Here is a 21157-nt window from a genome sequence, read left to right on the forward strand (position 1 = left end):
GTCGCTTCCGCCACCGGCAGTCGTGGCCGAGTGGTTAAGGCGTCTGACTTGAAATCAGATTCCCTCTGGGAGCGTAGGTTCGAGTCCTGCCGACTGCGAAAATTTTCTCGCTCTCAAAAGGCGGACGTTCAGCTGCATCCTAGCAGTTGCGTCACTACTAAACACGTGGGTCACCAGCAATGTGCAGTGCTATTTGATCCAGGGCGCAGCGTTACAGTCGCGCCCAGAAGCCGCAGCTCATCTCCGCGTCTCACAGCCGTCCACCTGGTGTTAGTACAAGTGTCGCCTCACTGGGCAGTGCAGATGTGTCCATTTTAGCTTGCAGACGATGACGTGTAGCAATTTATGAGCTAACGCAAGTCGTATGTTTTACCGTGTGTATCTGCTAGATACTGCCTCTCATACGGTGGAGAGACTCACTCCTTCTTGTGTCTCGTTCTCCGCACACGAGTTGCCCCTGGCATCGATATAGCACGGGTTTTCTAGCGTCAGCGAAGTCAATATTACACGAATCGAGTCGACATGTTTGCTTGTTACGATGACGGAAGAAGAAGAAATGTGTGTGGAACTTCACTGCATCGGCTGCTCGCCTTTCAGCGCCCCTGTGTCTTATCAGACGAAGGTGACTGTGAAATTGGCAACGAGGCAGAGGTTAACGAACACATGCAAATGGCAACCTTCGACGTCAGCCGAAATAGCTCAGTTGGGAGAGCGTTAGACTGAAGATCTAAAGGTCCCTGGTTCGATCCCGGGTTTCGGCAGGTATTCGTTTTGATGCGACGCCAATGGAATTACTCTGCGTTTGTGATAATGCAACTACCGCTGACAACAAAAATGACTCTCTCCTGTAGCTGTTCTGGTTGTCTAGTGCATGCCATAAGAGGAACTCACTAGACAACTAACTCCCCTAGAAGCAAAAGAATTAAAAATATCCTACCGACTGCATTCCTTTTTCTGTGTCAGGTGGTGAAGAACGTCTTCAACGGAACCGTGAAATGAGCGAAAGCGTGGGAAACATTGCATTCGAAATGCTTGTGAATTTTCCAATTGCCCAGTGAGTGTCGACAAAACACGTAAATTCTCTGCTCCGACGTATGAGGCGTAACAACTAGTGCAATTTGTTGTTGCATCGTGTGCCAGCAGTCTTCGAGAGTGTGTTACGAGCTTAGCGTGATAAGTTTGTAGACAGCATGTAGGCGACGTTTTATTAGTAACGGCCCCATACAGCGATTGCACAACAGTAAAGGACATGAGTCAATGTATAGTTGTGCATTGTGGGAGGTTTTGCAGCCTCGTCTGAGCCCGGATAGCTCAGTTGGTAGAGCATTAGGCTTTTAACCTAAGGGTCCATTGTTCAAGGCCCCGTCGAGGCGGAAATTTTAACACTTTGGTAGCGATTCGTCTGGTAGCGGTGGAAACGCTACGGAAAATAATGCAGTTACGCCGTTTACTGACACCACAGTGCTTTAAACGGTAGCAGTTGCATGTGTCGGGAGAACACCGCGCTAACGGCAGTCGTGGCCGAGTGGTTAAGGCGTCTGACTCGAAATCAGATTCCCTCTGGGAGCGTAGGTTCGAATCCTACCGGCTGCGTGCGATTTTGCGTACAGAGGAGCAAACATTTTCGCACACATGTGACATGCGTGGGCGAATGCGGGTGCAAACCAGTGACGCCATTCTCAACAAGACGAAAATTTCCGTTTTAAGAATACTGAGTTTTCGCGACGACCGCTGCTTACTGTGGCTATCGGTTCACCTCACACTGACACTGACGCTGGGACTGCAGAAAGCCGTCGCTGAGATCGTGAGTTCACAGATGTGCTCGAAAGTGATGGACAGAGCGAACATTTCATTTTCTTTTTAAGAATCGCAATTTCCATCACTCGAGTGCGGCCAAAGCAGTGGTGCAGCGTTTCTTTTCTTAAGATCTCGCAGCTGCTTGGAGGTATGTCGATCGTTTTAAGACGACAGAAAACTAGCGTCAGCGGTGCGTCAGTGGGAAGTCGGTGAAGTCGCCATCGGAGCCATAAGCCAGTAATTACGACATACGAATCACTCGCGCACCGCGCAGCTGTACGATAATGCTCGTGCGTGGGCCCGCATAGCTGAGTCGGTAGAGCGCTAGGTTTTCAACCAAAGGGTCCTGGGTTCAAGTCCCTGTCTGGGCGAAAATTAATACACTTTCGTAACGGCTAATGGAAACCCTACAGAAAAGAGTGAGGCCACGCCGTTTTCTGCCATCAGATTGCTTCTAAAGATGGCGGTTTCAGTTGTCGGGAGTCGCTTCCGCCACCGGCAGTCGTGGCCGAGTGGTTAAGGCGTCTGACTTGAAATCAGATTCCCTCTGGGAGCGTAGGCTCGAGTCCTGCCGACTGCGAAAATTTTCTCGCTCTCAAAAGGCGGACGTTCAGCTGCATCCTAGCAGTTGCGTCACTACTAAACACGTGGGTCACCAGCAATGTGCAGTGCTATTTGATCCAGGGCGCAGCGTTACAGTCGCGCCCAGAAGCCGCAGCTCATCTCCGCGTCTCACAGCCGTCCACCTGGTGTTAGTACAAGTGTCGCCTCACTGGGCAGTGCAGATGTGTCCATTTTAGCTTGCAGACGATGACGTGTAGCAATTTATGAGCTAACGCAAGTCGTATGTTTTACCGTGTGTATCTGCTAGATACTGCCTCTCATACGGTGGAGAGACTCACTCCTTCTTGTGTCTCGTTCTCCGCACACGAGTTGCCCCTGGCATCGATATAGCACGGGTTTTCTAGCGTCAGCGAAGTCAATATTACACGAATCGAGTCGACATGTTTGCTTGTTACGATGACGGAAGAAGAAGAAATGTGTGTGGAACTTCACTGCATCGGCTGCTCGCCTTTCAGCGCCCCTGTGTCTTATCAGACGAAGGTGACTGTGAAATTGGCAACGAGGCAGAGGTTAACGAACACATGCAAATGGCAACCTTCGACGTCAGCCGAAATAGCTCAGTTGGGAGAGCGTTAGACTGAAGATCTAAAGGTCCCTGGTTCGATCCCGGGTTTCGGCAGGTATTCGTTTTGATGCGACGCCAATGGAATTACTCTGCGTTTGTGATAATGCAACTACCGCTGACAACAAAAATGACTCTCTCCTGTAGCTGTTCTGGTTGTCTAGTGCATGCCATAAGAGGAACTCACTAGACAACTAACTCCCCTAGAAGCAAAAGAATTAAAAATATCCTACCGACTGCATTCCTTTTTCTGTGTCAGGTGGTGAAGAACGTCTTCAACGGAACCGTGAAATGAGCGAAAGCGTGGGAAACATTGCATTCGAAATGCTTGTGAATTTTCCAATTGCCCAGTGAGTGTCGACAAAACACGTAAATTCTCTGCTCCGACGTATGAGGCGTAACAACTAGTGCAATTTGTTGTTGCATCGTGTGCCAGCAGTCTTCGAGAGTGTGTTACGAGCTTAGCGTGATAAGTTTGTAGACAGCATGTAGGCGACGTTTTATTAGTAACGGCCCCATACAGCGATTGCACAACAGTAAAGGACATGAGTCAATGTATAGTTGTGCATTGTGGGAGGTTTTGCAGCCTCGTCTGAGCCCGGATAGCTCAGTTGGTAGAGCATTAGGCTTTTAACCTAAGGGTCCATTGTTCAAGGCCCCGTCGAGGCGGAAATTTTAACACTTTGGTAGCGATTCGTCTGGTAGCGGTGGAAACGCTACGGAAAATAATGCAGTTACGCCGTTTACTGACACCACAGTGCTTTAAACGGTAGCAGTTGCATGTGACGGGAGAACACCGCGCTAACGGCAGTCGTGGCCGAGTGGTTAAGGCGTCTGACTCGAAATCAGATTCCCTCTGGGAGCGTAGGTTCGAATCCTACCGGCTGCGTGCGATTTTGCGTACAGAGGAGCAAACATTTTCGCACACATGTGACATGCGTGGGCGAATGCGGGTGCAAACCAGTGACGCCATTCTCAACAAGACGAAAATTTCCGTTTTAAGAATACTGAGTTTTCGCGACGACCGCTGCTTACTGTGGCTATCGGTTCACCTCACACTGACACTGACGCTGGGACTGCAGAAAGCCGTCGCTGAGATCGTGAGTTCACAGATGTGCTCGAAAGTGATGGACAGAGCGAACATTTCATTTTCTTTTTAAGAATCGCAATTTCCATCACTCGAGTGCGGCCAAAGCAGTGGTGCAGCGTTTCTTTTCTTAAGATCTCGCAGCTGCTTGGAGGTATGTCGATCGTTTTAAGACGACAGAAAACTAGCGTCAGCGGTGCGTCAGTGGGAAGTCGGTGAAGTCGCCATCGGAGCCATAAGCCAGTAATTACGACATACGAATCACTCGCGCACCGCGCAGCTGTACGATAATGCTCGTGCGTGGGCCCGCATAGCTGAGTCGGTAGAGCGCTAGGTTTTCAACCAAAGGGTCCTGGGTTCAAGTCCCTGTCTGGGCGAAAATTAATACACTTTCGTAACGGCTAATGGAAACCCTACAGAAAAGAGTGAGGCCACGCCGTTTTCTGCCATCAGATTGCTTCTAAAGATGGCGGTTTCAGTTGTCGGGAGTCGCTTCCTCCACCGGCAGTCGTGGCCGAGTGGTTAAGGCGTCTGACTTGAAATCAGATTCCCTCTGGGAGCGTAGGTTCGAGTCCTGCCGACTGCGAAAATTTTCTCGCTCTCAAAAGGCGGACGTTCAGCTGCATCCTAGCAGTTGCGTCACTACTAAACACGTGGGTCACCAGCAATGTGCAGTGCTATTTGATCCAGGGCGCAGCGTTACAGTCGCGCCCAGAAGCCGCAGCTCATCTCCGCGTCTCACAGCCGTCCACCTGGTGTTAGTACAAGTGTCGCCTCACTGGGCAGTGCAGATGTGTCCATTTTAGCTTGCAGACGATGACGTGTAGCAATTTATGAGCTAACGCAAGTCGTATGTTTTACCGTGTGTATCTGCTAGATACTGCCTCTCATACGGTGGAGAGACTCACTCCTTCTTGTGTCTCGTTCTCCGCACACGAGTTGCCCCTGGCATCGATATAGCACGGGTTTTCTAGCGTCAGCGAAGTCAATATTACACGAATCGAGTCGACATGTTTGCTTGTTACGATGACGGAAGAAGAAGAAATGTGTGTGGAACTTCACTGCATCGGCTGCTCGCCTTTCAGCGCCCCTGTGTCTTATCAGACGAAGGTGACTGTGAAATTGGCAACGAGGCAGAGGTTAACGAACACATGCAAATGGCAACCTTCGACGTCAGCCGAAATAGCTCAGTTGGGAGAGCGTTAGACTGAAGATCTAAAGGTCCCTGGTTCGATCCCGGGTTTCGGCAGGTATTCGTTTTGATGCGACGCCAATGGAATTACTCTGCGTTTGTGATGATGCAACTACCGCTGACAACAAAAATGACTCTCTCCTGTAGCTGTTCTGGTTGTCTAGTGCATGCCATAAGAGGAACTCACTAGACAACTAACTCCCTTAGAAGCAAAAGAATTAAAAATATCCTACCGACTGCATTCCTTTTTCTGTGTCAGTTGGTGAAGAACGTCTTCAACGGAACCGTGAAATGAGCGAAAGCGTGGGAAACATTGCATTCGAAATGCTTGTGAATTTTCCAATTGCCCAGTGAGTGTCGACAAAACACGTAAATTCTCTGCTCCGACGTATGAGGCGTAACAACTAGTGCAATTTGTTGTTGCATCGTGTGCCAGCAGTCTTCGAGAGTGTGTTACGAGCTTAGCGTGATAAGTTTGTAGACAGCATGTAGGCGACGTTTTATTAGTAACGGCCCCATACAGCGATTGCACAACAGTAAAGGACATGAGTCAATGTATAGTTGTGCATTGTGGGAGGTTTTGCAGCCTCGTCTGAGCCCGGATAGCTCAGTTGGTAGAGCATTAGGCTTTTAACCTAAGGGTCCATTGTTCAAGGCCCCGTCGAGGCGGAAATTTTAACACTTTGGTAGCGATTCGTCTGGTAGCGGTGGAAACGCTACGGAAAATAATGCAGTTACGCCGTTTACTGACACCACAGTGCTTTAAACGGTAGCAGTTGCATGTGTCGGGAGAACACCGCGCTAACGGCAGTCGTGGCCGAGTGGTTAAGGCGTCTGACTCGAAATCAGATTCCCTCTGGGAGCGTAGGTTCGAATCCTACCGGCTGCGTGCGATTTTGCGTACAGAGGAGCAAACATTTTCGCACACATGTGACATGCGTGGGCGAATGCGGGTGCAAACCAGTGACGCCATTCTCAACAAGACGAAAATTTCCGTTTTAAGAATACTGAGTTTTCGCGACGACCGCTGCTTACTGTGGCTATCGGTTCACCTCACACTGACACTGACGCTGGGACTGCAGAAAGCCGTCGCTGAGATCGTGAGTTCACAGATGTGCTCGAAAGTGATGGACAGAGCGAACATTTCATTTTCTTTTTAAGAATCGCAATTTCCATCACTCGAGTGCGGCCAAAGCAGTGGTGCAGCGTTTCTTTTCTTAAGATCTCGCAGCTGCTTGGAGGTATGTCGATCGTTTTAAGACGACAGAAAACTAGCGTCAGCGGTGCGTCAGTGGGAAGTCGGTGAAGTCGCCATCGGAGCCATAAGCCAGTAATTACGACATACGAATCACTCGCGCACCGCGCAGCTGTACGATAATGCTCGTGCGTGGGCCCGCATAGCTGAGTCGGTAGAGCGCTAGGTTTTCAACCAAAGGGTCCTGGGTTCAAGTCCCTGTCTGGGCGAAAATTAATACACTTTCGTAACGGCTAATGGAAACCCTACAGAAAAGAGTGAGGCCACGCCGTTTTCTGCCATCAGATTGCTTCTAAAGATGGCGGTTTCAGTTGTCGGGAGTCGCTTCCGCCACCGGCAGTCGTGGCCGAGTGGTTAAGGCGTCTGACCTGAAATCAGATTCCCTCTGGGAGCGTAGGTTCGAGTCCTGCCGACTGCGAAAATTTTCTCGCTCTCAAAAGGCGGACGTTCAGCTGCATCCTAGCAGTTGCGTCACTACTAAACACGTGGGTCACCAGCAATGTGCAGTGCTATTTGATCCAGGGCGCAGCGTTACAGTCGCGCCCAGAAGCCGCAGCTCATCTCCGCGTCTCACAGCCGTCCACCTGGTGTTAGTACAAGTGTCGCCTCACTGGGCAGTGCAGATGTGTCCATTTTAGCTTGCAGACGATGACGTGTAGCAATTTATGAGCTAACGCAAGTCGTATGTTTTACCGTGTGTATCTGCTAGATACTGCCTCTCATACGGTGGAGAGACTCACTCCTTCTTGTGTCTCGTTCTCCGCACACGAGTTGCCCCTGGCATCGATATAGCACGGGTTTTCTAGCGTCAGCGAAGTCAATATTACACGAATCGAGTCGACATGTTTGCTTGTTACGATGACGGAAGAAGAAGAAATGTGTGTGGAACTTCACTGCATCGGCTGCTCGCCTTTCAGCGCCCCTGTGTCTTATCAGACGAAGGTGACTGTGAAATTGGCAACGAGGCAGAGGTTAACGAACACATGCAAATGGCAACCTTCGACGTCAGCCGAAATAGCTCAGTTGGGAGAGCGTTAGACTGAAGATCTAAAGGTCCCTGGTTCGATCCCGGGTTTCGGCAGGTATTCGTTTTGATGCGACGCCAATGGAATTACTCTGCGTTTGTGATGATGCAACTACCGCTGACAACAAAAATGACTCTCTCCTGTAGCTGTTCTGGTTGTCTAGTGCATGCCATAAGAGGAACTCACTAGACAACTAACTCCCCTAGAAGCAAAAGAATTAAAAATATCCTACCGACTGCATTCCTTTTTCTGTGTCAGGTGGTGAAGAACGTCTTCAACGGAACCGTGAAATGAGCGAAAGCGTGGGAAACATTGCATTCGAAATGCTTGTGAATTTTCCAATTGCCCAGTGAGTGTCGACAAAACACGTAAATTCTCTGCTCCGACGTATGAGGCGTAACAACTAGTGCAATTTGTTGTTGCATCGTGTGCCAGCAGTCTTCGAGAGTGTGTTACGAGCTTAGCGTGATAAGTTTGTAGACAGCATGTAGGCGACGTTTTATTAGTAACGGCCCCATACAGCGATTGCACAACAGTAAAGGACATGAGTCAATGTATAGTTGTGCATTGTGGGAGGTTTTGCAGCCTCGTCTGAGCCCGGATAGCTCAGTTGGTAGAGCATTAGGCTTTTAACCTAAGGGTCCATTGTTCAAGGCCCCGTCGAGGCGGAAATTTTAACACTTTGGTAGCGATTCGTCTGGTAGCGGTGGAAACGCTACGGAAAATAATGCAGTTACGCCGTTTACTGACACCACAGTGCTTTAAACGGTAGCAGTTGCATGTGTCGGGAGAACACCGCGCTAACGGCAGTCGTGGCCGAGTGGTTAAGGCGTCTGACTCGAAATCAGATTCCCTCTGGGAGCGTAGGTTCGAATCCTACCGGCTGCGTGCGATTTTGCGTACAGAGGAGCAAACATTTTCGCACACATGTGACATGCGTGGGCGAATGCGGGTGCAAACCAGTGACGCCATTCTCAACAAGACGAAAATTTCCGTTTTAAGAATACTGAGTTTTCGCGACGACCGCTGCTTACTGTGGCTATCGGTTCACCTCACACTGACACTGACGCTGGGACTGCAGAAAGCCGTCGCTGAGATCGTGAGTTCACAGATGTGCTCGAAAGTGATGGACAGAGCGAACATTTCATTTTCTTTTTAAGAATCGCAATTTCCATCACTCGAGTGCGGCCAAAGCAGTGGTGCAGCGTTTCTTTTCTTAAGATCTCGCAGCTGCTTGGAGGTATGTCGATCGTTTTAAGACGACAGAAAACTAGCGTCAGCGGTGCGTCAGTGGGAAGTCGGTGAAGTCGCCATCGGAGCCATAAGCCAGTAATTACGACATACGAATCACTCGCGCACCGCGCAGCTGTACGATAATGCTCGTGCGTGGGCCCGCATAGCTGAGTCGGTAGAGCGCTAGGTTTTCAACCAAAGGGTCCTGGGTTCAAGTCCCTGTCTGGGCGAAAATTAATACACTTTCGTAACGGCTAATGGAAACCCTACAGAAAAGAGTGAGGCCACGCCGTTTTCTGCCATCAGATTGCTTCTAAAGATGGCGGTTTCAGTTGTCGGGAGTCGCTTCCGCCACCGGCAGTCGTGGCCGAGTGGTTAAGGCGTCTGACTTGAAATCAGATTCCCTCTGGGAGCGTAGGCTCGAGTCCTGCCGACTGCGAAAATTTTCTCGCTCTCAAAAGGCGGACGTTCAGCTGCATCCTAGCAGTTGCGTCACTACTAAACACGTGGGTCACCAGCAATGTGCAGTGCTATTTGATCCAGGGCGCAGCGTTACAGTCGCGCCCAGAAGCCGCAGCTCATCTCCGCGTCTCACAGCCGTCCACCTGGTGTTAGTACAAGTGTCGCCTCACTGGGCAGTGCAGATGTGTCCATTTTAGCTTGCAGACGATGACGTGTAGCAATTTATGAGCTAACGCAAGTCGTATGTTTTACCGTGTGTATCTGCTAGATACTGCCTCTCATACGGTGGAGAGACTCACTCCTTCTTGTGTCTCGTTCTCCGCACACGAGTTGCCCCTGGCATCGATATAGCACGGGTTTTCTAGCGTCAGCGAAGTCAATATTACACGAATCGAGTCGACATGTTTGCTTGTTACGATGACGGAAGAAGAAGAAATGTGTGTGGAACTTCACTGCATCGGCTGCTCGCCTTTCAGCGCCCCTGTGTCTTATCAGACGAAGGTGACTGTGAAATTGGCAACGAGGCAGAGGTTAACGAACACATGCAAATGGCAACCTTCGACGTCAGCCGAAATAGCTCAGTTGGGAGAGCGTTAGACTGAAGATCTAAAGGTCCCTGGTTCGATCCCGGATTTCGGCAGGTATTCGTTTTGATGCGACGCCAATGGAATTACTCTGCGTTTGTGATAATGCAACTACCGCTGACAACAAAAATGACTCTCTCCTGTAGCTGTTCTGGTTGTCTAGTGCATGCCATAAGAGGAACTCACTAGACAACTAACTCCCCTAGAAGCAAAAGAATTAAAAATATCCTACCGACTGCATTCCTTTTTCTGTGTCAGGTGGTGAAGAACGTCTTCAACGGAACCGTGAAATGAGCGAAAGCGTGGGAAACATTGCATTCGAAATGCTTGTGAATTTTCCAATTGCCCAGTGAGTGTCGACAAAACACGTAAATTCTCTGCTCCGACGTATGAGGCGTAACAACTAGTGCAATTTGTTGTTGCATCGTGTGCCAGCAGTCTTCGAGAGTGTGTTACGAGCTTAGCGTGATAAGTTTGTAGACAGCATGTAGGCGACGTTTTATTAGTAACGGCCCCATACAGCGATTGCACAACAGTAAAGGACATGAGTCAATGTATAGTTGTGCATTGTGGGAGGTTTTGCAGCCTCGTCTGAGCCCGGATAGCTCAGTTGGTAGAGCATTAGGCTTTTAACCTAAGGGTCCATTGTTCAAGGCCCCGTCGAGGCGGAAATTTTAACACTTTGGTAGCGATTCGTCTGGTAGCGGTGGAAACGCTACGGAAAATAATGCAGTTACGCCGTTTACTGACACCACAGTGCTTTAAACGGTAGCAGTTGCATGTGACGGGAGAACACCGCGCTAACGGCAGTCGTGGCCGAGTGGTTAAGGCGTCTGACTCGAAATCAGATTCCCTCTGGGAGCGTAGGTTCGAATCCTACCGGCTGCGTGCGATTTTGCGTACAGAGGAGCAAACATTTTCGCACACATGTGACATGCGTGGGCGAATGCGGGTGCAAACCAGTGACGCCATTCTCAACAAGACGAAAATTTCCGTTTTAAGAATACTGAGTTTTCGCGACGACCGCTGCTTACTGTGGCTATCGGTTCACCTCACACTGACACTGACGCTGGGACTGCAGAAAGCCGTCGCTGAGATCGTGAGTTCACAGATGTGCTCGAAAGTGATGGACAGAGCGAACATTTCATTTTCTTTTTAAGAATCGCAATTTCCATCACTCGAGTGCGGCCAAAGCAGTGGTGCAGCGTTTCTTTTCTTAAGATCTCGCAGCTGCTTGGAGGTATGTCGATCGTTTTAAGACGACAGAAAACTAGCTTTAGGCAAAATCTTTGTGCCTGACACATGTAGCACTATCACCGTCAGAGGGTGGTACGGGACTACAAGTCCCACCGCCACACCTCCAAAGTGAGTTGCAGTGACACAGTCACTGCCCTGTGGAAATTTACTGCCTCACCAACACAGTTAGACCGGAATAGACCGGTGATGCTGTATTGTACCATATCACCCCGGACTACAAGTCCATTAAAAAAAAAAAAAAAAAAAAAAAAAAGCGTCAGCGGTGCGTCAGTGGGAAGTCGGTGAAGTCGCCATCGGAGCCATAAGCCAGTAATTACGACATACGAATCACTCGCGCACCGCGCAGCTGTACGATAATGCTCGTGCGTGGGCCCGCATAGCTGAGTCGGTAGAGCGCTAGGTTTTCAACCAAAGGGTCGTGGGTTCAAGTCCCTGTCTGGGCGAAAATTAATACACTTTCGTAACGGCTAATGGAAACCCTACAGAAAAGAGTGAGGCCACGCCGTTTTCTGCCATCAGATTGCTTCTAAAGATGGCGGTTTCAGTTGTCGGGAGTCGCTTCCTCCACCGGCAGTCGTGGCCGAGTGGTTAAGGCGTCTGACTTGAAATCAGATTCCCTCTGGGAGCGTAGGTTCGAGTCCTGCCGACTGCGAAAATTTTCTCGCTCTCAAAAGGCGGACGTTCAGCTGCATCCTAGCAGTTGCGTCACTACTAAACACGTGGGTCACCAGCAATGTGCAGTGCTATTTGATCCAGGGCGCAGCGTTACAGTCGCGCCCAGAAGCCGCAGCTCATCTCCGCGTCTCACAGCCGTCCACCTGGTGTTAGTACAAGTGTCGCCTCACTGGGCAGTGCAGATGTGTCCATTTTAGCTTGCAGACGATGACGTGTAGCAATTTATGAGCTAACGCAAGTCGTATGTTTTACCGTGTGTATCTGCTAGATACTGCCTCTCATACGGTGGAGAGACTCACTCCTTCTTGTGTCTCGTTCTCCGCACACGAGTTGCCCCTGGCATCGATATAGCACGGGTTTTCTAGCGTCAGCGAAGTCAATATTACACGAATCGAGTCGACATGTTTGCTTGTTACGATGACGGAAGAAGAAGAAATGTGTGTGGAACTTCACTGCATCGGCTGCTCGCCTTTCAGCGCCCCTGTGTCTTATCAGACGAAGGTGACTGTGAAATTGGCAACGAGGCAGAGGTTAACGAACACATGCAAATGGCAACCTTCGACGTCAGCCGAAATAGCTCAGTTGGGAGAGCGTTAGACTGAAGATCTAAAGGTCCCTGGTTCGATCCCGGGTTTCGGCAGGTATTCGTTTTGATGCGACGCCAATGGAATTACTCTGCGTTTGTGATGATGCAACTACCGCTGACAACAAAAATGACTCTCTCCTGTAGCTGTTCTGGTTGTCTAGTGCATGCCATAAGAGGAACTCACTAGACAACTAACTCCCTTAGAAGCAAAAGAATTAAAAATATCCTACCGACTGCATTCCTTTTTCTGTGTCAGTTGGTGAAGAACGTCTTCAACGGAACCGTGAAATGAGCGAAAGCGTGGGAAACATTGCATTCGAAATGCTTGTGAATTTTCCAATTGCCCAGTGAGTGTCGACAAAACACGTAAATTCTCTGCTCCGACGTATGAGGCGTAACAACTAGTGCAATTTGTTGTTGCATCGTGTGCCAGCAGTCTTCGAGAGTGTGTTACGAGCTTAGCGTGATAAGTTTGTAGACAGCATGTAGGCGACGTTTTATTAGTAACGGCCCCATACAGCGATTGCACAACAGTAAAGGACATGAGTCAATGTATAGTTGTGCATTGTGGGAGGTTTTGCAGCCTCGTCTGAGCCCGGATAGCTCAGTTGGTAGAGCATTAGGCTTTTAACCTAAGGGTCCATTGTTCAAGGCCCCGTCGAGGCGGAAATTTTAACACTTTGGTAGCGATTCGTCTGGTAGCGGTGGAAACGCTACGGAAAATAATGCAGTTACGCCGTTTACTGACACCACAGTGCTTTAAACGGTAGCAGTTGCATGTGTCGGGAGAACACCGCGCTAACGGCAGTCGTGGCCGAGTGGTTAAGGCGTCTGACTCGAAATCAGATTCCCTCTGGGAGCGTAGGTTCGAATCCTACCGGCTGCGTGCGATTTTGCGTACAGAGGAGCAAACATTTTCGCACACATGTGACATGCGTGGGCGAATGCGGGTGCAAACCAGTGACGCCATTCTCAACAAGACGAAAATTTCCGTTTTAAGAATACTGAGTTTTCGCGACGACCGCTGCTTACTGTGGCTATCGGTTCACCTCACACTGACACTGACGCTGGGACTGCAGAAAGCCGTCGCTGAGATCGTGAGTTCACAGATGTGCTCGAAAGTGATGGACAGAGCGAACATTTCATTTTCTTTTTAAGAATCGCAATTTCCATCACTCGAGTGCGGCCAAAGCAGTGGTGCAGCGTTTCTTTTCTTAAGATCTCGCAGCTGCTTGGAGGTATGTCGATCGTTTTAAGACGACAGAAAACTAGCGTCAGCGGTGCGTCAGTGGGAAGTCGGTGAAGTCGCCATCGGAGCCATAAGCCAGTAATTACGACATACGAATCACTCGCGCACCGCGCAGCTGTACGATAATGCTCGTGCGTGGGCCCGCATAGCTGAGTCGGTAGAGCGCTAGGTTTTCAACCAAAGGGTCCTGGGTTCAAGTCCCTGTCTGGGCGAAAATTAATACACTTTCGTAACGGCTAATGGAAACCCTACAGAAAAGAGTGAGGCCACGCCGTTTTCTGCCATCAGATTGCTTCTAAAGATGGCGGTTTCAGTTGTCGGGAGTCGCTTCCGCCACCGGCAGTCGTGGCCGAGTGGTTAAGGCGTCTGACTTGAAATCAGATTCCCTCTGGGAGCGTAGGTTCGAGTCCTGCCGACTGCGAAAATTTTCTCGCTCTCAAAAGGCGGACGTTCAGCTGCATCCTAGCAGTTGCGTCACTACTAAACACGTGGGTCACCAGCAATGTGCAGTGCTATTTGATCCAGGGCGCAGCGTTACAGTCGCGCCCAGAAGCCGCAGCTCATCTCCGCGTCTCACAGCCGTCCACCTGGTGTTAGTACAAGTGTCGCCTCACTGGGCAGTGCAGATGTGTCCATTTTAGCTTGCAGACGATGACGTGTAGCAATTTATGAGCTAACGCAAGTCGTATGTTTTACCGTGTGTATCTGCTAGATACTGCCTCTCATACGGTGGAGAGACTCACTCCTTCTTGTGTCTCGTTCTCCGCACACGAGTTGCCCCTGGCATCGATATAGCACGGGTTTTCTAGCGTCAGCGAAGTCAATATTACACGAATCGAGTCGACATGTTTGCTTGTTACGATGACGGAAGAAGAAGAAATGTGTGTGGAACTTCACTGCATCGGCTGCTCGCCTTTCAGCGCCCCTGTGTCTTATCAGACGAAGGTGACTGTGAAATTGGCAACGAGGCAGAGGTTAACGAACACATGCAAATGGCAACCTTCGACGTCAGCCGAAATAGCTCAGTTGGGAGAGCGTTAGACTGAAGATCTAAAGGTCCCTGGTTCGATCCCGGGTTTCGGCAGGTATTCGTTTTGATGCGACGCCAATGGAATTACTCTGCGTTTGTGATGATGCAACTACCGCTGACAACAAAAATGACTCTCTCCTGTAGCTGTTCTGGTTGTCTAGTGCATGCCATAAGAGGAACTCACTAGACAACTAACTCCCCTAGAAGCAAAAGAATTAAAAATATCCTACCGACTGCATTCCTTTTTCTGTGTCAGGTGGTGAAGAACGTCTTCAACGGAACCGTGAAATGAGCGAAAGCGTGGGAAACATTGCATTCGAAATGCTTGTGAATTTTCCAATTGCCCAGTGAGTGTCGACAAAACACGTAAATTCTCTGCTCCGACGTATGAGGCGTAACAACTAGTGCAATTTGTTGTTGCATCGTGTGCCAGCTGTCTTCGAGAGTGTGTTACGAGCTTAGCGTGATAAGTTTGTAGACAGCATGTAGGCGACGTTTTATTAGTAACGGCCCCATACAGCGATTGCACAACAGTAAAGGACATGAGTCAATGTATAGTTGTGCATTGTGGGAGGTTTTGCAGCCTCGTCTGAACCCGGATAGCTCAGTTGGTAGAGCATTAGGCTTTTAACCTAAGGGTCCAGGGTTCAAGGCCCCGTCGAGGCGGAAATTTTAACACTTTGGTAGCGATTCGTCTGGTAGCGGTGGAAACGCTACGGAAAATAATGCAGTTACGCCGTTTACTGACACCACAGTGCTTTAAACGGTAGCAGTTGCATGTGTCGGGAGAACACCGCGCTAACGGCAGTCGTGGCCGAGTGGTTAAGGCGTCTGACTCGAAATCAGATTCCCTCTGGGAGCGTAGGTTCGAATCCTACCGGCTGCGTGCGATTTTGCGTACAGAGGAGCAAACATTTTCGCACACATGTGACATGCGTGGGCGAATGCGGGTGCAAACCAGTGACGCCATTCTCAACAAGACGAAAATTTCCGTTTTAAGAATACTGAGTTTTCGCGACGACCGCTGCTTACTGTGGCTATCGGTTCACCTCACACTGACACTGACGCTGGGACTGCAGAAAGCCGTCGCTGAGATCGTGAGTTCACAGATGTGCTCGAAAGTGATGGACAGAGCGAACATTTCATTTTCTTTTTAAGAATCGCAATTTCCATCACTCGAGTGCGGCCAAAGCAGTGGTGCAGCGTTTCTTTTCTTAAGATCTCGCAGCTGCTTGGAGGTATGTCGATCGTTTTAAGACGACAGAAAACTAGCGTCAGCGGTGCGTCAGTGGGAAGTCGGTGAAGTCGCCATCGGAGCCATAAGCCAGTAATTACGACATACGAATCACTCGCGCACCGCGCAGCTGTACGATAATGCTCGTGCGTGGGCCCGCATAGCTGAGTCGGTAGAGCGCTAGGTTTTCAACCAAAGGGTCCTGGGTTCAAGTCCCTGTCTGGGCGAAAATTAATACACTTTCGTAACGGCTAATGGAAACCCTACAGAAAAGAGTGAGGCCACGCCGTTTTCTGCCATCAGATTGCTTCTAAAGATGGCGGTTTCAGTTGTCGGGAGTCGCTTCCGCCACCGGCAGTCGTGGCCGAGTGGTTAAGGCGTCTGACTTGAAATCAGATTCCCTCTGGGAGCGTAGGTTCGAGTCCTGCCGACTGCGAAAATTTTCTCGCTCTCAAAAGGCGGACGTTCAGCTGCATCCTAGCAGTTGCGTCACTACTAAACACGTGGGTCACCAGCAATGTGCAGTGCTATTTGATCCAGGGCGCAGCGTTACAGTCGCGCCCAGAAGCCGCAGCTCATCTCCGCGTCTCACAGCCGTCCACCTGGTGTTAGTACAAGTGTCGCCTCACTGGGCAGTGCAGATGTGTCCATTTTAGCTTGCAGACGATGACGTGTAGCAATTTATGAGCTAACGCAAGTCGTATGTTTTACCGTGTGTATCTGCTAGATACTGCCTCTCATACGGTGGAGAGACTCACTCCTTCTTGTGTCTCGTTCTCCGCACACGAGTTGCCCCTGGCATCGATATAGCACGGGTTTTCTAGCGTCAGCGAAGTCAATATTACACGAATCGAGTCGACATGTTTGCTTGTTACGATGACGGAAGAAGAAGAAATGTGTGTGGAACTTCACTGCATCGGCTGCTCGCCTTTCAGCGCCCCTGTGTCTTATCAGACGAAGGTGACTGTGAAATTGGCAACGAGGCAGAGGTTAACGAACACATGCAAATGGCAACCTTCGACGTCAGCCGAAATAGCTCAGTTGGGAGAGCGTTAGACTGAAGATCTAAAGGTCCCTGGTTCGATGCCGGGTTTCGGCAGGTATTCGTTTTGATGCGACGCCAATGGAATTACTCTGCGTTTGTGATAATGCAACTACCGCTGACAACAAAAATGACTCTCTCCTGTAGCTGTTCTGGTTGTCTAGTGCATGCCATAAGAGGAACTCACTAGACAACTAACTCCCCTAGAAGCAAAAGAATTAAAAATATCCTACCGACTGCATTCCTTTTTCTGTGTCAGGTGGTGAAGAACGTCTTCAACGGAACCGTGAAATGAGCGAAAGCGTGGGAAACATTGCATTCGAAATGCTTGTGAATTTTCCAATTGCCCAGTGAGTGTCGACAAAACACGTAAATTCTCTGCTCCGACGTATGAGGCGTAACAACTAGTGCAATTTGTTGTTGCATCGTGTGCCAGCAGTCTTCGAGAGTGTGTTACGAGCTTAGCGTGATAAGTTTGTAGACAGCATGTAGGCGACGTTTTATTAGTAACGGCCCCATACAGCGATTGCACAACAGTAAAGGACATGAGTCAATGTATAGTTGTGCATTGTGGGAGGTTTTGCAGCCTCGTCTGAGCCCGGATAGCTCAGTTGGTAGAGCATTAGGCTTTTAACCTAAGGGTCCAGGGTTCAAGGCCCCGTCGAGGCGGAAATTTTAACACTTTGGTAGCGATTCGTCTGGTAGCGGTGGAAACGCTACGGAAAATAATGCAGTTACGCCGTTTACTGACACCACAGTGCTTTAAACGGTAGCAGTTGCATGTGTCGGGAGAACACCGCGCTAACGGCAGTCGTGGCCGAGTGGTTAAGGCGTCTGACTCGAAATCAGATTCCCTCTGGGAGCGTAGGTTCGAATCCTACCGGCTGCGTGCGATTTTGCGTACAGAGGAGCAAACATTTTCGCACACATGTGACATGCGTGGGCGAATGCGGGTGCAAACCAGTGACGCCATTCTCAACAAGACGAAAATTTCCGTTTTAAGAATACTGAGTTTTCGCGACGACCGCTGCTTACTGTGGCTATCGGTTCACCTCACACTGACACTGACGCTGGGACTGCAGAAAGCCGTCGCTGAGATCGTGAGTTTACAGATGTGCTCGAAAGTGATGGACAGAGCGAACATTTCATTTTCTTTTTAAGAATCGCAATTTCCATCACTCGAGTGCGGCCAAAGCAGTGGTGCAGCGTTTCTTTTCTTAAGATCTCGCAGCTGCTTGGAGGTATGTCGATCGTTTTAAGACGACAGAAAACTAGCGTCAGCGGTGCGTCAGTGGGAAGTCGGTGAAGTCGCCATCGGAGCCATAAGCCAGTAATTACGACATACGAATCACTCGCGCACCGCGCAGCTGTACGATAATGCTCGTGCGTGGGCCCGCATAGCTGAGTCGGTAGAGCGCTAGGTTTTCAACCAAAGGGTCCTGGGTTCAAGTCCCTGTCTGGGCGAAAATTAATACACTTTCGTAACGGCTAATGGAAACCCTACAGAAAAGAGTGAGGCCACGCCGTTTTCTGCCATCAGATTGCTTCTAAAGATGGCGGTTTCAGTTGTCGGGAGTCGCTTCCGCCACCGGCAGTCGTGGCCGAGTGGTTAAGGCGTCTGACTTGAAATCAGATTCCCTCTGGGAGCGTAGGTTCGAGTCCTGCCGACTGCGAAAATTTTCTCGCTCTCAAAAGGCGGACGTTCAGCTGCATCCTAGCAGTTGCGTCACTACTAAACACGTGGGTCACCAGCAATGTGCAGTGCTATTTGATCCAGGGCGCAGCGTTACAGTCGCGCCCAGAAGCCGCAGCTCATCTCCGCGTCTCACAGCCGTCCACCTGGTGTTAGTACAAGTGTCGCCTCACTGGGCAGTGCAGATGTGTCCATTTTAGCTTGCAGACGATGACGTGTAGCAATTTATGAGCTAACGCAAGTCGTATGTTTTACCGTGTGTATCTGCTAGATACTGCCTCTCATACGGTGGAGAGACTCACTCCTTCTTGTGTCTCGTTCTCCGCACACGAGTTGCCCCTGGCATCGATATAGCACGGGTTTTCTAGCGTCAGCGAAGTCAATATTACACGAATCGAGTCGACATGTTTGCTTGTTACGATGACGGAAGAAGAAGAAATGTGTGTGGAACTTCACTGCATCGGCTGCTCGCCTTTCAGCGCCCCTGTGTCTTATCAGACGAAGGTGACTGTGAAATTGGCAACGAGGCAGAGGTTAACGAACACATGCAAATGGCAACCTTCGACGTCAGCCGAAATAGCTCAGTTGGGAGAGCGTTAGACTGAAGATCTAAAGGTCCCTGGTTCGATGCCGGGTTTCGGCAGGTATTCGTTTTGATGCGACGCCAATGGAATTACTCTGCGTTTGTGATAATGCAACTACCGCTGACAACAAAAATGACTCTCTCCTGTAGCTGTTCTGGTTGTCTAGTGCATGCCATAAGAGGAACTCACTAGACAACTAACTCCCCTAGAAGCAAAAGAATTAAAAATATCCTACCGACTGCATTCCTTTTTCTGTGTCAGGTGGTGAAGAACGTCTTCAACGGAACCGTGAAATGAGCGAAAGCGTGGGAAACATTGCATTCGAAATGCTTGTGAATTTTCCAATTGCCCAGTGAGTGTCGACAAAACACGTAAATTCTCTGCTCCGACGTATGAGGCGTAACAACTAGTGCAATTTGTTGTTGCATCGTGTGCCAGCAGTCTTCGAGAGTGTGTTACGAGCTTAGCGTGATAAGTTTGTAGACAGCATGTAGGCGACGTTTTATTAGTAACGGCCCCATACAGCGATTGCACAACAGTAAAGGACATGAGTCAATGTATAGTTGTGCATTGTGGGAGGTTTTGCAGCCTCGTCTGAGCCCGGATAGCTCAGTTGGTAGAGCATTAGGCTTTTAACCTAAGGGTCCAGGGTTCAAGGCCCCGTCGAGGCGGAAATTTTAACACTTTGGTAGCGATTCGTCTGGTAGCGGTGGAAACGCTACGGAAAATAATGCAGTTACGCCGTTTACTGACACCACAGTGCTTTAAACGGTAGCAGTTGCATGTGTCGGGAGAACACCGCGCTAACGGCAGTCGTGGCCGAGTGGTTAAGGCGTCTGACTCGAAATCAGATTCCCTCTGGGAGCGTAGGTTCGAATCCTACCGGCTGCGTGCGATTTTGCGTACAGAGGAGCAAACATTTTCGCACACATGTGACATGCGTGGGCGAATGCGGGTGCAAACCAGTGACGCCATTCTCAACAAGACGAAAATTTCCGTTTTAAGAATACTGAGTTTTCGCGACGACCGCTGCTTACTGTGGCTATCGGTTCACCTCACACTGACACTGACGCTGGGACTGCAGAAAGCCGTCGCTGAGATCGTGAGTTTACAGATGTGCTCGAAAGTGATGGACAGAGCGAACATTTCATTTTCTTTTTAAGAATCGCAATTTCCATCACTCGAGTGCGGCCAAAGCAGTGGTGCAGCGTTTCTTTTCTTAAGATCTCGCAGCTGCTTGGAGGTATGTCGATCGTTTTAAGACGACAGAAAACTAGCGTCAGCGGTGCGTCAGTGGGAAGTCGGTGAAGTCGCCATCGGAGCCATAAGCCAGTAATTACGACATACGAATCACTCGCGCACCGCGCAGCTGTACGATAATGCTCGTGCGTGGGCTCGCATAGCTGAGTCGGTAGAGCGCTAGGTTTTCAACCAAAGGGTCCTGGGTTCAAGTCCCTGTCTGGGCGAAAATTAATACACTTTCGTAACGGCTAATGGAAACCCTACAGAAAAGAGTGAGGCCACGCCGTTTTCTGCCATCAGATTGCTTCTAAAGATGGCGGTTTCAGTTGTCGGGAGTCGCTTCCGCCACCGGCAGTCGTGGCCGAGTGGTTAAGGCGTCTGACTTGAAATCAGATTCCCTCTGGGAGCGTAGGTTCGAGTCCTGCCGACTGCGAAAATTTTCTCGCTCTCAAAAGGCGGACGTTCAGCTGCATCCTAGCAGTTGCGTCACTACTAAACACGTGGGTCACCAGCAATGTGCAGTGCTATTTGATCCAGGGCGCAGCGTTACAGTCGCGCCCAGAAGCCGCAGCTCATCTCCGCGTCTCACAGCCGTCCACCTGGTGTTAGTACAAGTGTCGCCTCACTGGGCAGTGCAGATGTGTCCATTTTAGCTTGCAGACGATGACGTGTAGCAATTTATGAGCTAACGCAAGTCGTATGTTTTACCGTGTGTATCTGCTAGATACTGCCTCTCATACGGTG

The 21157-nt window shown here is 49.8% G+C and overlaps 31 non-coding genes across 31 annotated transcripts; all 31 read left to right on the top strand.

Annotated features, from left to right (window-relative positions):
- Positions 1-16: 16 nt before the first annotated feature.
- On the top strand, positions 17-98 carry Trnas-uga (transfer RNA serine (anticodon UGA)). The gene has a single exon. It is a non-coding gene; the product is annotated as a tRNA-Ser (tRNA).
- Positions 99-688: 590 nt separating this feature from the next.
- Trnaf-gaa (transfer RNA phenylalanine (anticodon GAA)) lies at positions 689-761 on the top strand. Its single transcript has one exon. It is a non-coding gene; the product is annotated as a tRNA-Phe (tRNA).
- Positions 762-1511: 750 nt separating this feature from the next.
- Positions 1512-1593, top strand: Trnas-cga (transfer RNA serine (anticodon CGA)). The gene has a single exon. It is a non-coding gene; the product is annotated as a tRNA-Ser (tRNA).
- A 702-nt stretch (positions 1594-2295) lies between these two features.
- Trnas-uga (transfer RNA serine (anticodon UGA)) lies at positions 2296-2377 on the top strand. The gene has a single exon. It is a non-coding gene; the product is annotated as a tRNA-Ser (tRNA).
- A 590-nt stretch (positions 2378-2967) lies between these two features.
- Trnaf-gaa (transfer RNA phenylalanine (anticodon GAA)) lies at positions 2968-3040 on the top strand. The gene has a single exon. It is a non-coding gene; the product is annotated as a tRNA-Phe (tRNA).
- Positions 3041-3790: 750 nt separating this feature from the next.
- On the top strand, positions 3791-3872 carry Trnas-cga (transfer RNA serine (anticodon CGA)). The gene has a single exon. It is a non-coding gene; the product is annotated as a tRNA-Ser (tRNA).
- A 702-nt stretch (positions 3873-4574) lies between these two features.
- Positions 4575-4656, top strand: Trnas-uga (transfer RNA serine (anticodon UGA)). The gene has a single exon. It is a non-coding gene; the product is annotated as a tRNA-Ser (tRNA).
- Positions 4657-5246: 590 nt separating this feature from the next.
- On the top strand, positions 5247-5319 carry Trnaf-gaa (transfer RNA phenylalanine (anticodon GAA)). Its single transcript has one exon. It is a non-coding gene; the product is annotated as a tRNA-Phe (tRNA).
- Positions 5320-6069: 750 nt separating this feature from the next.
- On the top strand, positions 6070-6151 carry Trnas-cga (transfer RNA serine (anticodon CGA)). Its single transcript has one exon. It is a non-coding gene; the product is annotated as a tRNA-Ser (tRNA).
- A 702-nt stretch (positions 6152-6853) lies between these two features.
- Trnas-uga (transfer RNA serine (anticodon UGA)) lies at positions 6854-6935 on the top strand. Its single transcript has one exon. It is a non-coding gene; the product is annotated as a tRNA-Ser (tRNA).
- A 590-nt stretch (positions 6936-7525) lies between these two features.
- On the top strand, positions 7526-7598 carry Trnaf-gaa (transfer RNA phenylalanine (anticodon GAA)). The gene has a single exon. It is a non-coding gene; the product is annotated as a tRNA-Phe (tRNA).
- A 750-nt stretch (positions 7599-8348) lies between these two features.
- Trnas-cga (transfer RNA serine (anticodon CGA)) lies at positions 8349-8430 on the top strand. The gene has a single exon. It is a non-coding gene; the product is annotated as a tRNA-Ser (tRNA).
- A 702-nt stretch (positions 8431-9132) lies between these two features.
- Trnas-uga (transfer RNA serine (anticodon UGA)) lies at positions 9133-9214 on the top strand. The gene has a single exon. It is a non-coding gene; the product is annotated as a tRNA-Ser (tRNA).
- A 590-nt stretch (positions 9215-9804) lies between these two features.
- Positions 9805-9877, top strand: Trnaf-gaa (transfer RNA phenylalanine (anticodon GAA)). The gene has a single exon. It is a non-coding gene; the product is annotated as a tRNA-Phe (tRNA).
- Positions 9878-10627: 750 nt separating this feature from the next.
- On the top strand, positions 10628-10709 carry Trnas-cga (transfer RNA serine (anticodon CGA)). Its single transcript has one exon. It is a non-coding gene; the product is annotated as a tRNA-Ser (tRNA).
- A 939-nt stretch (positions 10710-11648) lies between these two features.
- Trnas-uga (transfer RNA serine (anticodon UGA)) lies at positions 11649-11730 on the top strand. The gene has a single exon. It is a non-coding gene; the product is annotated as a tRNA-Ser (tRNA).
- Positions 11731-12320: 590 nt separating this feature from the next.
- Positions 12321-12393, top strand: Trnaf-gaa (transfer RNA phenylalanine (anticodon GAA)). Its single transcript has one exon. It is a non-coding gene; the product is annotated as a tRNA-Phe (tRNA).
- A 750-nt stretch (positions 12394-13143) lies between these two features.
- Positions 13144-13225, top strand: Trnas-cga (transfer RNA serine (anticodon CGA)). Its single transcript has one exon. It is a non-coding gene; the product is annotated as a tRNA-Ser (tRNA).
- Positions 13226-13927: 702 nt separating this feature from the next.
- Positions 13928-14009, top strand: Trnas-uga (transfer RNA serine (anticodon UGA)). The gene has a single exon. It is a non-coding gene; the product is annotated as a tRNA-Ser (tRNA).
- Positions 14010-14599: 590 nt separating this feature from the next.
- On the top strand, positions 14600-14672 carry Trnaf-gaa (transfer RNA phenylalanine (anticodon GAA)). The gene has a single exon. It is a non-coding gene; the product is annotated as a tRNA-Phe (tRNA).
- A 539-nt stretch (positions 14673-15211) lies between these two features.
- Positions 15212-15284, top strand: Trnak-uuu (transfer RNA lysine (anticodon UUU)). The gene has a single exon. It is a non-coding gene; the product is annotated as a tRNA-Lys (tRNA).
- A 138-nt stretch (positions 15285-15422) lies between these two features.
- Positions 15423-15504, top strand: Trnas-cga (transfer RNA serine (anticodon CGA)). Its single transcript has one exon. It is a non-coding gene; the product is annotated as a tRNA-Ser (tRNA).
- Positions 15505-16206: 702 nt separating this feature from the next.
- Trnas-uga (transfer RNA serine (anticodon UGA)) lies at positions 16207-16288 on the top strand. Its single transcript has one exon. It is a non-coding gene; the product is annotated as a tRNA-Ser (tRNA).
- Positions 16289-16878: 590 nt separating this feature from the next.
- Trnaf-gaa (transfer RNA phenylalanine (anticodon GAA)) lies at positions 16879-16951 on the top strand. Its single transcript has one exon. It is a non-coding gene; the product is annotated as a tRNA-Phe (tRNA).
- Positions 16952-17490: 539 nt separating this feature from the next.
- On the top strand, positions 17491-17563 carry Trnak-uuu (transfer RNA lysine (anticodon UUU)). Its single transcript has one exon. It is a non-coding gene; the product is annotated as a tRNA-Lys (tRNA).
- Positions 17564-17701: 138 nt separating this feature from the next.
- On the top strand, positions 17702-17783 carry Trnas-cga (transfer RNA serine (anticodon CGA)). The gene has a single exon. It is a non-coding gene; the product is annotated as a tRNA-Ser (tRNA).
- Positions 17784-18485: 702 nt separating this feature from the next.
- On the top strand, positions 18486-18567 carry Trnas-uga (transfer RNA serine (anticodon UGA)). The gene has a single exon. It is a non-coding gene; the product is annotated as a tRNA-Ser (tRNA).
- A 590-nt stretch (positions 18568-19157) lies between these two features.
- Positions 19158-19230, top strand: Trnaf-gaa (transfer RNA phenylalanine (anticodon GAA)). Its single transcript has one exon. It is a non-coding gene; the product is annotated as a tRNA-Phe (tRNA).
- A 539-nt stretch (positions 19231-19769) lies between these two features.
- On the top strand, positions 19770-19842 carry Trnak-uuu (transfer RNA lysine (anticodon UUU)). The gene has a single exon. It is a non-coding gene; the product is annotated as a tRNA-Lys (tRNA).
- Positions 19843-19980: 138 nt separating this feature from the next.
- Trnas-cga (transfer RNA serine (anticodon CGA)) lies at positions 19981-20062 on the top strand. The gene has a single exon. It is a non-coding gene; the product is annotated as a tRNA-Ser (tRNA).
- Positions 20063-20764: 702 nt separating this feature from the next.
- On the top strand, positions 20765-20846 carry Trnas-uga (transfer RNA serine (anticodon UGA)). The gene has a single exon. It is a non-coding gene; the product is annotated as a tRNA-Ser (tRNA).
- The last annotated feature ends 311 nt before the right edge of the window (positions 20847-21157 follow it).

The sequence above is a fragment of the Schistocerca serialis genome, unplaced genomic scaffold (genome assembly GCF_023864345.2).
Source record: "Schistocerca serialis cubense isolate TAMUIC-IGC-003099 unplaced genomic scaffold, iqSchSeri2.2 HiC_scaffold_1377, whole genome shotgun sequence".
Taxonomy (NCBI): Eukaryota; Metazoa; Arthropoda; class Insecta; order Orthoptera; family Acrididae; genus Schistocerca; species Schistocerca serialis.